General features: G+C 39.3%; 1 long non-coding RNA gene across 1 annotated transcript; it reads left to right on the top strand.

Moving 5' to 3' along the window:
• Positions 1-1,265: 1,265 nt before the first annotated feature.
• Positions 1,266-3,145, top strand: LOC145075025 (uncharacterized). Its single transcript, XR_013692259.1, has 2 exons — positions 1,266-2,140; positions 2,180-3,145. It is a non-coding gene; the product is annotated as an uncharacterized LOC145075025 (long non-coding RNA).
• Positions 3,146-13,304: the final 10,159 nt, after the last annotated feature.

Below are 13,304 nucleotides of genomic sequence, written 5' to 3'. Positions count from 1 at the left end.
TTCAATGAGGTTTTGGCATGGTAGCGGTTCAGTATGGGCGGTCGGTCGGGAGTCAGACCAATTTGAGATTTCAATTTTCGGGAAAGTAGAGGTGGTTTTCTAAATGGACGAAAATACTTTTTTCCTAAATTTCCAAAACAGTTTTTTTAATAATAGGAGAGAAAACGATTTTACTCTTTTATTTAAACAAAATCATTTACCACTTAGTTAATATGCACTTTATGGTGGTATAAATCCAATCATACTTCATACATAAGTCATGGTGTTGGTTTTGTTCACAAAAAATATCCAACATTCCACTTTGAAAAATACATTTATCAATAAATTAAAGAAGAAATATAATTGGTTGAAGTGGGATGCGTTTTAATATGTAGATAAGAACATCTACTTTCTTTTTTACTGATTTTACAACCGAAACAACAGATACATATACTTTCGTATGTATTTTTTTTGTATTATCGTGAAATTTTGCAGAAAAATGAATGATGGATTAAGAAGATATATTTTTAGAAAATTGAAAGTACATTGGTATTAAAGTATTTGCAGAAAAAAGTTATAAATATTGGTTTATGAAGATGAACTAACCAGATTTGTTATGATGTCTCGTCTGCATAAATCCTATTGTTGAAGACGATAACGATAATGAGAATGAAAATTGAAGACTTGTTACTGATATTAAAATATAAATGGAAAAAAATATTAATTTCAAATTGCTGATTTTTTTTTTGGGATTGATTGAAATCTTGAAAGAGTCAAACTTAAGATATGATTTGTAACCAAACAATTTGATCGTAAATTACTATTGTTTCCAAAAAAACAAGGAATTTCAATGTTATTTCAAACCGAAGAATCAATAAGTTGAAAAAAAAAATAAGGGTTTACAATTTTGTTTTTCGCATTATGACATGTGATATGTTAAGATGGTGGAAATGAGACATATGACACATTAAGAGCTTTGTTTATTAGAGGAGATAAATAAATTGATTTTCTAATTAAACAAAATAAAAAATTTATAAAAACATTATTTTAAATATATCAACTACATGGTTTTTAATCTAACAAACAAATACTCCCTTTTATAGTTTAATCAATATTTCAAAATACTATACATTAAAAAGTTTAACCATCTACTCCACCAATTTGACCAAGTTTCATTATATCGTGGGCCAATGTTTTGGCCCAATCTCAACTGAGACGAGATCACGAGACCCCTAAACCTACCGACGTGTCCCATAAATACCCGGTCCAAAAACCCTATCGATACACATTTTTCAAACCCTCGCATACGTATAACGATGGCGGCGATGATTCTTGGATCGTCGTTTTCTGCTTCATTATTTCTCATTTCAAAGCGTGTTATTTCATCATCAATCCCCTGTTAGCTAAATCTCCACCTCAGATCCACACTATTTACAATTATATGTGTTTACGTTTTTTTTCGTTGTGTTGTCATTGATATTTCGGAATATGTTGTTAATTAGTCCATCTTGGCAAAGCATATGAGGCTTTTGCCTATGAACTGCTTTGAATGCTAATGGACTAATATCGAATTTCTGTCTTTAACTGTTCTTGGACTTCTAGTTATGTAGGAGTTCCGAGTCATTCGGGCAGAAACACTGTTTCTATGCTTAATTTGAAGCGGATTTGGCTTTAGGGTTCTTGGTTATTCATAGGGATGTGTATGTTTCTAGTCCATCTTGGCAAAGCAGTAGAGCCTTCGGGCTATGAACAGCTTTGAATGCTAATGGACTTACATCAATCATCAGTCTTTAACTGTTATGGAATTCTAATTCCATGGGATTACCAGTTCGTTCGGACTAAAACAGTCGTTTGCTTGCAAATTTTAGAAAACCTTGTTTTGATTAATCTAAATGTTGACGTTTAGTTGAAGAAGAATGGATGAAACCGTTGTTTCAGCTATAGATGCTCCTTTAGCAATATAAGACTGCTATTACATATAAATGCAGCTGCAATTAATACCAAAAAGGTATTACATCATAAAATTTGAAAAAATAACCAGTCTACATAAAAGGAAAACACTCAAACGATGAGTATGAAATTAACACAGGAGAAAAGTTATCAACAATCCGGAATAGGCCATTGATACATGTCAATTAAGCAACTTTGCCTATTTCAAAAGGTTTAGCCGGTTTAAGAGCAACTTTGCCTATATCAAAAGGTTTAGTTCTAGTTGCCAGAATGGTTTTTTTTTTGACATGGATAGAAATTATGTTTTATGATGATTAAGTTGTCGAGTCTTATTTTCATTTTTTATTTTTTTTGTAACCGATAAATATATTAAAACAAGCATCCGTCTAGCAAGTAACTAGAGTGTGTAGATATGGACCAAAGTACATGATCAGTAGGTAACAATCAAAAGGGCTCGCATACCACTTAATCTATTTGTAATTACAATTTGCCTTACGGTAATACATGAAACTTTATGATATCCACGATTAAAGTTGGGGTAGTAATAAGGTTTTTGAATAACAATCAAATGTTGCTTTCTATAACCACCACAGTGATCTATAAACAATACTCATTAGATTCTTCCTTTTCCTTTGACAGTTTTCCCAGCCTCTAGCATACTAAATTATGTTATGAATTAGTGTTGGATGCTACACCAATGAAAAATCCAATCCAATGGACAGCCTCTAGCATAATCATTTATGCTAAGAATTAGTGTTGCTACACCAATGAAAAATCCAATCCAATAGGTACAAGTAGAAGGACCCGTGTGTAAACCCCTATTTGCAAGCTCACTTAATGATGAGATTCTCTCTTTCATATGCCCTCCATATGAAGCATAGGACTTTTATGTCAATCTTCTCAGAATATAGCCATAGAAGATTCCGTCCTGACGAAATCCCACACTTCCATCGATCAGTTGAGGCATTGGGTTGGAAGGATCCGGGAAGAGAGGATAGCAAGTGCTGTTTCTGCACCTGCTAAACTATGCTCAGCTGATGATGGGATCGAGATCCAATTCCACCATATGCATCTAATGTGTACTCTGTCTTCAATCTTACATATTTTTCCACTTTCCAGTTGATATATTGTTTTTGGGAATAACAGTTTTAAAGGTTTTGTCCCAATCCAATGATCGAGTCAAAACAATGCATCATCACTTTTCTTACGTGTTTCATTATCACTTGCAACAAATACCAGAAAGGTATTACATCATAAATGCACCTGCAACAAATACCAGAAAGGTATTACATCATAAATGCACCTGCAACAAATACCAGAAAGGTATTACATTATAAAATTTGAAAAGATAAACAGCCTGTACATAAAGGAAAACACTCAAACTATGAGTATGAAATTAAGTAATTAACACAGAAGAAAAGATAACAATCCTGAATAGACCATTGACAAATTATCAATAATTCACTAGCACAATACATCAGGTCTTTGTTTTCGAATTGACCATCGATACATGTCAATTAAGCAACTTTTTCAAGGTTTAGCCGCTTTAAGAGTAACTTTGCCTGTATCCAAAGGTTCAGGGGGGTTTGGTATTTCTTTTTAAAATTATTTTTGGACTTTTGATTTTTTTCAAAAAGCTAAAAGTCAAAATTTGACTGACAATTCCAAAAGTTCTTTTAAAATGGTGTTTTGGTAAGAATAAAAATAAGTTGTTTCAAAAATGATGAATTGATGATTTTTTGTAACATTTTGCTTTTTAGTTTTTATCACTCCAAAAGATAATATAAACACATTTTAAAACCATCTAAAAATGAAAAAGTTCTTTTAGACTTTGTTGATGTTATATCCGATGACGTTTTTTAGACGGTTAGCTAGGGTTTTCACAATGATTTTGTAGATGCACCCTATTAGGCTGATTGGAGGGAAGTCTCCAAGTTTAAGTGGGTCTTTGACTTTTAACACCAAGGTAATGAATGATGCGTTGGAGCCCATATTGAGTCACTTATAAGTCTCAAAGTACTTTGGACATTATAATATCTCCTCCCGCAAAATATTCCATTACTTTTTAATGAATTTAGAGCTAAATCCATACGGCCCCGAGGCCTTTTCGTTCCCACATGCCCAGACGACACTTTTGACTTCTTCAAGAGAGGAGAGATTGTAGAGAATTACTAACATCAGAGTCTAGTGAACGGAATCGGTGATTGACTAGCTTTGCCTTGATGGCCATTTCTCCTAGAACTTCTTGTTGTAAATGTTGAATACCTCCTTTTTTATCGTCTTCACCTTTGTGCTCCAATTGCCATCAATTATCAGGCCATGTATTTTTTTTTTGTTATTTAAGCGCCCATGGTAGAAGCGGGTGATTTCATCACCATCGACCACCCATTTATTTTTGCTTTATGTCGTAGGTCAAGGGCCACTATCCTCAAGTCTGTAATTTTCTAGAACCCTGATCTTTTTTCCTGTACCATTTGATATTTAAGTTCCTGGTTCTGTTGCCGCATCAAGTTCGTGTACCTTTTGTTTCAAGTTTTTAAGTTCCATTGTCTCCTTATGGAATGCAGTGACACGCCAATTCTTAATTGTATTTTTCAAGAATTTTAGTTTCACCAATAGGTAATTATCTGGGATGCCATACCCTTTAAAGGTGGACCAATTTTGGAGCACAAGCTGATCAAATCCATCACGGTTCATCCATGAATTGAAAAATCTAGAAGGGGTTTTACCAAAGTACTGGACAATGGTATGATTATTCACGTTGGAGGGCCGTTACAGATACCGAGGGGAACCTACCAATAAATTTAGAACATACCAAGATACGGTCAAGCTTGCTCATCTTTAATTTCGTCTAACAGAAGTAGGTGTATCGATGTCCACCCATTTGAAGATCTCGGAGCTCTTCATCTTCAATGAATCGAATGAATGCAAAAGTTATGGATGAACAAAATTGCAAATTATATCTCTCATCTGGTCTGCGCACAGTTTTAAAGTCCCCCATTACAATCCATGTGTTGTACTTTTCATTCCTAATGTGTAGCAAATCATACCATAGTTTTCGTTTCTCATCCGGTGATTGTGGTCCATATCTGTTAGCGAATACAATCGCTCCTTGGATTCTAGACCAAGCACCGATGGTAATCAGCTAGTGTCTAGTTTTAATCACCTCATCAACCGTATATAATTGGTTGTCCCACAACTCTGAGTCCCCTCGCACTCAACTCATCGAGTCCTCCCTTGACTCACCGATTCACGGCTCAACCAGAAGAAGGTTAGGACCTCACGACCAGACTCGCCGAGTCCAAGAACAGACTCGCCGAGTCCAAGGCTATCTTCAACCAACTTGCCGAGTTGTTCTTCCAACTCGTCGAGTTCCTGCCCATCTTTAAGCAACTCGCCGAGTACCCCTAGATCTTAATCCATACAGAAGCTTTCCAGGCCATGCAGATGATCCAAACCACAGATCTACCCTTCTACAACCCATCCATCACGTAAAGTGGCAAACTTTACGTGAATCCAAAGAGATCTAAGCATATAACACTCTAGGGTTACGGTTTGGGACAAGGTGGCTTCACCAATCACTCAAGAACAGGGACTTTAATGCACTCTAGACCTTCTCCATTCCAGATTTGAGGTAGCAACCTCAGATCTAACCTCCAAACTCAAAATATCACAAGCTATTCTTTCCAAATCCTCCAAAATGATGAATCTAGATGAATAACAGCCCAAGAAACGAAATAATACCTCAAAAGAAAGCTCCAACAGAAGAGAAATCCGAATCCTTGCAAAGCCCCTTGCCCCAAGCCTCTTAACTCTCCAAGATCTCTTCCAAAATCTCTTCTCCAAGGTTCAAATGCTCTCAAATCGGTCACAAACGCGCATTAGAGTTTTCTGGACTTCAAGAGAGGGTAAAGAGGTTGGGGAGAGGGTATAATGTCGTTTATTTAGGGCTCATCTTCCGAAATTAGGGTTTTCTCCACACAACACCAACTCGCCGAGTCCAGCCGCCGACTCGCCGAGTTGGCCACTTAACACGCGACCAGAATCGCGACCCTACTTGCCGAGTCCACCCATGGACTCGCCAAGTTGCCCTTTCACATTTACACTTTGAACCCTGAACTTGCACTCCTGAACTCGGGATGTTACAATTCTCCCCCACTTAAATTAGGCTTCATCCTCGAAGCCTGCGACAACACAACTCCAGAACTACTCTCGCAATGCACCAACTGACATTACCCAGTCCAGGTTCCTCAAAACACAACCACCGAAACCCAAAACCCAACTTTGTAGCACCTGGTTCCTGGTACGTAAAATTTATCTTAGTAATTGTCATTTTAGCCTTGGACTCGGCGAGTTGTAGGTCCGACTCGCCGAGTAGGGACGCGGTCCGGGGGCACATTTAAGTTGGCGACTCGGCGAGTCCATATTCTGGACTCGGTGAGTCACCGCTGTCTGTTGAAACCCTAAATTTCAAGGGTTTGCACCCTATTTAAACACTCATTTCCGCCCCAACCTCACCCCCATTCACCCTCAGAGCTCCCAACATCGTCTTTGCCCTTTTTCTTGTGAGATTGAAGTGTTTTGGGTGTGTTCTTGAAGTTTTTGAGGAGAAAGAAGAGTAGATCAAGAAGAGGAGAAGGAGGCCAAGCAATTTTGTGACATCTCAACGTTTTCCTTGAGGTATAGCTCGTTTCCCCTCTGTTTTCAAGCTTGTAGTCCCTAATAGCTTCATGAAAGTCCTTTTTGAGCCATTCTTCAAGCTTGTTTGTGCTTGGTGGGTGGTAATAAGTTGTTAGCCTTTAGATCTAGGCATGATTTAGTCCCTGGAGCTTGGATCTACTGCTTTTATGGAGTGATATTGCATGAAAGTCCTAGATCTACCCCTTTTGGTGTACTTTGAGCCCTAAAACCTTCATTGGTGATTATCTACACGTAAAGTTGGAAACTTTACGTGTAAACCAGGCCCTCGGAACCCAGATCTACGAATGACATGGGTTGGATTCAAGCAAAATCGCGTGTATAGTTTTTACATGAGGCAGACTCGACGAGTTGTTCATCTGACTCGGCGAGTCGCGTCGCGAGTCCCCGGGTTGTTCCCCTTTTTGTGTTGCGAGTTGGAGTGGTGAGTCATTGGGTATGACTCAGTGGGTTGGAAGCCAGATTCACTCATGAAGTCACTCGGTGAGTTCACGGCAATCTCCTTGTCTCAAGAACAACTGGGCGATTTGTTCATACAACTCGGCGAGTCACAGCTTAGAGTGTTCTTCGGATGAAGATGAAACTCGGCGAGTTGTTCATACAACTCGGCGAGTAGGATTAAGGACTATTGGCCTTGGGTATAGAAGGAAGACTCGTCGAGTCTATGCTTAACTCGACGAGTAAAGACGGACTTATGGTCAGACTAAAGGAAAGGGACTCGGCGAGTCTGGTCAACTGGCAGTTGACTGTGACTTGACTCATGACTTGTTAAGGGTAAATGGACAATTTACCTTGAGGGCGTTTAGCAGTAATTGATTATGTGTTTGGTGGGAATTGCAGTCGGAGGATTTCCGAAGCAGCAGCAGACAGACCTTTCCCACACAGATCAGCAGCTACTTCGAGGTGAGTTACCTTCTAGTAGCAGTGGGTCTAAGGCCACAATGCCGGCCCACCAGTAGGAAATGTATGATAGATGATTGTCTTTGTGATATCATCTAGGTTTGCTACTACCTGATATGTTATATGCTAGCATGATATGTTACATGTGATAGTTATAGAGTTCGGTTGTTAGGACCGAAGGGTAGTCAGACACCCCAAATACGTCTGACAGTATATGATGATATGTTTGCATGCTGGCTTTTTACGTTATATGCGATAAAGGTAGTAGGAGGGGACTAGTCCCCGAGTTTGGTTGTTAGGACCGAAGGGTAGTTCAGGCACCCCAGATATGTCTGATAATATGTTATGTTTTGATATATGTGATAGTAGCAGTAGGGAGTGAAATAGTTCCCGAGGTTCAGTCGTCAGGACCGAAGGGTAGTCAGCACCCCAGAACGGCGTGACATGGGTAGTCAGCACCCCAGAATGGCTTGACACGGGTAGGTCGGCACCCCAGAGTGGCCGTACCAGGTAGGTCGGGCACCCCAGAAATGCCCGACAATATGTATGTTATGTGATTGTATGATATGCGGTACGATGGGGGAACTCACTAAGCTTCGTGCTTACAGTTTTCAGTTTTGGTTTCAGGTACCTCTTCTTCGAAGGGGAAGGAGCTGGCGCGGTAGCAGCCCATCACACACATGTTTCGTATTCCGCATCACGAGACCTTACTGGGGATTTGTACTCTGACATTTTTATGTTATTGAAATGTTTTTCCAGACATGCGATATCCTTATAAAATGTTATGATCAGTAAACGTTTTATTCGAATGTTTTGCTAAATATATGTTTTCAAAAATGAAATTTTTGGCTCGTATTTTGGGGCGTTACAAACTTTCCCCTTGCGGTGTCCTGACCACCGCTTCAAACCGACCACCGGCCTCTTCCTCTGATAACCACACTTATCAACCGAATACCACTCCATGATACTTCACTCGCTCCAAATCACAACAATCACTTGACTCATATGAGCTAGAAATATCCCTGAACCACCAGAATCCCGATCTGAGACCAACTTTATCCACTCCATGCTGACAAGATGACACATCCTTCAGCCTCAGAGCTGATGGGTTTTGAGCATTCTAACACTTCCTAAGTGTACATGCAACCCTAATAATCTTGAATCTATGTTTTCTCTATATACATGCAAATTTCTTTTTCAAGTTTATTTCCTAACTAGCATGGCATGGGGAATATATGAAACATAAAAACTAGTAGAAATACATACCTTGTTGTTGCTTGGATTCCTTCAAGACTTTGTGAGCCTAGCACCCCAAATGTTGTGCCTCAAATGCTTCACACAACACCACAAAACTTGGAATAACTTGAGAGAATACTTCTAGCACTCAAAATCGGTTATGCCCTCTCTAGTAACCTTACTAGGTCACGATTTTGCTAGCCAAAGGGTTCCTTTTATAGTGGTGTCACAATTAGGGTTTCATTAAGAAGACCCATAATTGTCATGACTCTTCATTTCGCATGACCCATGGGTTTGTAACTCCCATGGACTATCCATGGAGCTCCGAATGGTTACATCCATAACCCAAAAACCATGGATCATTAATCCACCATAAAAGAATTGATGATTGTCATAATCAACCCTATCTATTTAATTAGTCTCACTTTGATCACCAAATTAATACTAGATTAATACTTGATCAATACTAATTAAATAACACTATTATTAATATATTAGAACTTATAATATATTAATAATCATAAGTGTCATATTCTCTCATTTAGTCTATCCAAGTATTGCAATGCCATGCAACCCAAATGGACCATGCCGGGTCGGGTCAAGTACATACCAAATAAAGTTATGGACTTAGACACTATATCCAACAGTCTCCCACTTGGATAAGTCTAATAACTATATTTGCAAATATGACTTCAAAATCCGACTAGCAATCGTAGCTCTTTGAAAGTCTCTTGGAACTGAGATGATGATGATACGCCATTTAAGATAAGTGATCATATAATCCTCTGTCTCATGATATCAGCCGGACAAACACATGGAACATGGTCTTATTTATTGTCCAACATTTGTTTCTCAATCTCCGATTTGTTTCAACATAGAACTAAATTGAACACATCAATTAGGTTCTGACCGGGCCCGGTACATAGGTCAAAACCAAATCATCGAGGGGCCCAGATATCGCTTCTATTTCTAGAAGGAACATATAAAATTCGACTGATATGCTTGTACTAACTATTTGTTGAATTACTCACAAAGGTACGTTTTATAACATCGAGTTACCAATGCGTTTTTGTACAATCAATGAATAATCAACTCATAGTCAACAACTCATATCTCTAGGTTTGAAGATTTATATGATATTACCGTCTCACGATCACTCGAGATAAATTCCATGAAGTGATGCAAGTGAGCGTGGGTTGAATCCAATACTCATCCCTTATGAGTACTCATGAATGTTGTAGCAACCATTGCATTGTCTAAAGCATTTTAGACAAATCATACAAGCCAAATTCACGACAGTCTTGAATCAATACTTACTTCCAAAGTTTGACCGACTGTGGATGGTTTGAATAATAACATGATTATTCTGGAAGTAAAAACATGCAAAATTGAAACATAGTAAACAATCAACACAAGATAGTAACACCTTACTCATAAATAAGTAACAACTTTTATTTATCATCAAATGTCAATTACATTTTACAAGTTTCAGGAATCTAATTATTGAAACTAATATCATCCTTCAGCCCAATGCGCCTTGCATGCTGTAAATCCTTAACCCGGCTCAGTCCCTTCGTGAGGGGATCTGTCGGGTTCTCATCTGATGATACCCTCTTTGCCACGAGGAGTCCTTCTTCTATTCAATGTCTGATGAAATGGTATTTTCTGTCAATGTGCATAGATCTCCCGTGATCTCTTGGTTCTTTCGCCAAAGCAACCGCACTTTCACTGTCACAGAAAATTTCCATTGGCTCCTTTATAGCTGGTACAACTCCAAGGTCTCCGATGAAGTTCTTCAGCCATATCGCCTCTTTTGCTGCCTCGCTTGCTGCTATGTACTCTGATTCACAAGTCGAATTAGCAACTGTCTCCTGCTTGGAACTTTTCCAAGTAATTGCTCCTCCATTTAGGATAAAGACCCAGCCTGACTGAGAGCAGAAATTATCCCTATCAGTTTGAAAGCTAGCATCACTATATCCTTCCACTCTCAAGTCATCACTGCCTCCGAGGGTAAGGACCCAGTCCTTAGTCCTCTGAAAATACTTGAGAATGTTCTTTACCGCTGTCCAGTGTGCCTTGCCAGGGTTCCCTTGATATCTACTGACCATGCTCAAAGCAAAGGCCACATCAAGGCGAGTACAAGTCATAGCATACATGATCGAGCCCACATCAGAAGCATATGGTATCTGACTCATCTCAGCTATCTCAGCCTCTATACTCCGACTCTGAGTCTTAATTAGCTTGGCATTACTCTGGATTGGTAACTCTCCTTTCTTGGAATCTTGCATACTGAACCTCTTCAATATCTTATCCACATAAGTACTTTGACTAAGTCCAATTAGTCTCTTACTCCTATCTCTCAATATCCTTATCCCCAGGATATAGGCAGCTTCCCCAAGGTCCTTCATAGCAAAACACCTCCCAATCCAGGCCTTAACCTCCTGCAAAGTTGGGATGTCGTTTCCTATGAGAAGTATGTCATCCATATACAACACCAAGAAGCTAACTATGCTCCCACTAGCCCTGACATACACACAAGACTCATCCTCACTCCTAGAAAAGCCAAAATCTTTGACTTTCTCATCAAAGCAAAGATTCCACCTGCGAGATGCTTGTTTCAATCCATAAATGGATTTTTCAAGCTTTCACACTCTATTAGGGTATTTTGGATCGACAAAACCCTCTGGCTGAGCCATGTAAACATCCTCAGCCAACTTCCCATTAAGGGAAGCGGTTTTGACATCCATTTGCCATATTTCATAGTCATGAAATGCAGCTATGGCTAAAAACACTCTAATAGACTTAATCTTAGCTACTGGTGAAAAGGTCTCATCATAGTCAACTCCTGGAGTTTGAGTAAAGCCCTTCGCAACCAGTCGCGCTTTATAAGTGTGTACTTTCCCATCTATGTCGGTCTTCTTCTTGAAGATCCATTTGCACCCAACTGTCTTACGACCTAGTACATTGTCAACTAAGTTCCAAACTTGATTGTCATACATGGACTGAATCTCGCTGTCCATAGCCTCCTTCCATTTCACAGACTCAGGGCCTGCCATGGCTTCCTTATAATTATTAGGTTCATCCAAATCTATCAGTGTACTATCACTGATAAATGTATCACCTTCAGTGGTGATGTGATAACCATAATAAAATTCAGGTGTGTTCCTCACCCTAGTGGAACGTCTTGGAGGTACAGACTCATTTATCGGCTCAACAGGAGTTTCCTCCTCAGGTTGGCTGATAGCATTTGAGGTTCCTTCACCACTTGACTCTTGAAGCTCTTCACGGTCAATTTGCCTCCCACTGTCCCCTTGGCTTATGAATTCTCTCTCACGAAAGACTCCTCTTCTTACTACAAAGACCACATTATCACTGGGTCTGTAGAAGAGGTAACCAAAGGATCTCTGCGGCTAGCCGATGAAAATACACCTCTCACTTCGGGGCTCAAGCTTGTCATGAGTCTCACGCCTCACGAAAGCTTCACAACCCCAAATCTTGATGTGGTCTAAATTGGGCACTTTCCCAGTCCACATCTCGTGAGGTGTTTTGGCAACCTTTTTAGTAGGGACTAGATTAAGGATATAGGCGGCAGTCTCTTAGGCATACCCCCAGAAAGAGATTGGTAACGAAGCTCGACTCATCATGGAACGAACCATATCCAACAAGGTTCGATTGCGCCTCTCAGCCACACCATTCAACTGTGGTGTCCTGGGAGGTGTCAATTGTGAGACAATCCCACATTCCTTAAGATAGTCAAGGAACTCAATGCTAAGATACTCTCCTCCCCGATCGGATCGGAGCATCTTGATGTTCCTGCCCAATTGATTCTCAACTTCCTGCTTAAACTCTTTGAACTTATCAAAGGTTTCTGACTTATGCTTGATTAAGTAAATATATCCATATCTACTGTATCATCAGTAAAAGTCACATAATAACGATTAGCATCCCTTATAGCAACTCTGAAGGGCCCACACACATCCGTGTGTACAAGGTCCAACAAACCTTCACCCCTATCACAAGTACCTGTGAAGGGCGACTTTGTCATTTTTCCAAGTAAACAAGACTCGCAACTATCATCTGACTTGAGGTCAAATGATTCCAAGACTCCAGCCTTTTGGAGTTGGCCTATGCGCTTCTTGCTAACATGTCCAAGACGACAATGCCACAAGGATGCTTTATCCAAGCTATCAGAAGAATCAATATACAACACATTATTTCCTAGATTGTCTACAACATTCACGACTTCATATGCACCATCACAAGGTATTGTTTTAAATTAAAATACATCATTGTAATAAACATTAATAGCACCCTTTTTATTATCAAATGAAAATGTAAAACCTTGTTTGTACAAGCCATGAAAAGAAATAATATTTCTCTCCATTTCGGGCGAGTAATAACACTTATTCAAATCTAACATTAACCCATTATTAAGCAATAAAGAATAAACTCCTATCTTGGTAACAGGTGATGCTTTCCTGTTTCCCATGACTAAGTTTATCTTCCCGCGCTCTACTTTCTCACTTCTTCTTAGTGCCTGC

The sequence above is a fragment of the Lactuca serriola genome, chromosome 9, assembly GCF_051521515.1.
Source record: "Lactuca serriola cultivar US96UC23 chromosome 9, Lser_US96UC23_V15, whole genome shotgun sequence".
NCBI classification, from domain to species: domain Eukaryota; kingdom Viridiplantae; phylum Streptophyta; class Magnoliopsida; order Asterales; family Asteraceae; genus Lactuca; species Lactuca serriola.
This window is presented reverse-complemented; position numbering and strand designations above follow the sequence as displayed.